We start from the raw sequence: 1,651 nt of genomic DNA on the forward strand, positions 1-1,651 counted from the left end.
GGGGGCAAGGGCAACATACCTAACCTAAACATCTGTACCCCCATAATATGCTGAAATAAAAAAAGAAAAGAAAAAAAAGAAAATTTTCTTTCTTGCTAGTAATTATGAAAGTATTAAAACAAAAATCAGATAATTTTTTCTGTACATAAACTTGTGCAACTTCTGAGGATTTATTTTGTCATATGTATATCCAATGCCTCAAATAAAAGCACATCTTTTGACATAATAATTTCTCCTCTAAGAATATATCCTAAGATAATAATCAGAGATGTGGACATATATGTATGTATAAAGGTATGCATTATCCAATCTAAGTGCCTGACACTAAAAGAATGTGCAAATAAAGTTATGGAATGCAATAAATATTCAAAGCATGTTTTTAATGGTTTTGTCTATTTAATGTAATGAGGAAATGCTAGCCACTCTACTTGAGAAAAGCAGAATATAAGATACTATACACATATGATTATAATTTTATAAGAAAATACTTATAGTAATAAAAATGAAAGACAATATATCAACATGTGAACATTGGTTCTTTCTACATGGAACATTTGTGCATGATATTTAATTGTTCCTTTGTACCTTTCAGCATTTTTAACATCTGTTCTTTAAAAATCGGAATGACAATCATTTACATATTTAGAACGCATTTTGATAAATATCTTAATACATAAATTTTTGTCTAATTCTGATTATTTTTAGGAGTTATTTCTAAAAGTGGATTGGAAAAAGATGTTATCATTCTCTGTCAAATTAAATTCTTTTGGTTTTGGCCAAACACTCCAAAATATCCAGGGAATTTTGAATCTCCTATCAATCCATGTGTGATAGGATTCTTTCTATCTTTTAATCTTCTGCAAGTTTATAAACTAAAACCTTATGCAATCATTGTTTACAAAATAAATATGACTAGGACAGAGGATAGTGTTTCAAGCACAGAGCCCTGTGGGCAAATCATGAGGGGCTATGAATAGTCATGAAAACTGAGTTATGCCAATAAAAATGGAAGTATTTACACTTGACATGAAATAAAATGACATGGACAAGATTAACTAGTTCTGATCTTCAAGCACTCACTTTTAAGGGTCCTATTAACTGATCAGTCTTGTGGTAGACATAGCAGGCCTTATCACAAAATTTTAGGAACTTGAAATCTAGCTGTAGAGTTATAACTCATGTCCAGAAACCATTTAGAACAGTTTGTCCTAACCCTGATGATCACCCAAACCATCCAGATAAACTACTTGAAAATACAGATCCAAGGTTTCTATGCCTAATGATCATTGTTCAGTGTTTTTGGGGTGAAGTTTAGGCATCTATATTTTTTAAAGCCTCTTCAAGGATTCTGATAACCAACCAGGCTTGTCAATCACTGAACTAGACAATTTAAGCAATTGAATAAACTAGAAATAGAATGATGAAGAGATATGAATGAACAAGAGTATAATTAGGATGGGTGGTGTGGGAATAGTCAAGGAAAGCTTAATATAGGAGGTGAATCAGGAGGCAAATTTGCAAAAGTAGTTGATGATTGATTTGTCTTTTTCACTTTGTATTATTACTTTACACCCAGACTCTTTCTCAAAAGGTATTTGAGTTTCTTTAGAAATGTATATGTACATATATATCTCTCTCTATATAGAAATAT

The sequence above is a fragment of the Propithecus coquereli genome, unplaced genomic scaffold (assembly GCF_000956105.1).
Source record: "Propithecus coquereli isolate 6110/MARCELLA unplaced genomic scaffold, Pcoq_1.0 Scaffold92, whole genome shotgun sequence".
NCBI classification, from domain to species: Eukaryota; Metazoa; Chordata; class Mammalia; order Primates; family Indriidae; genus Propithecus; species Propithecus coquereli.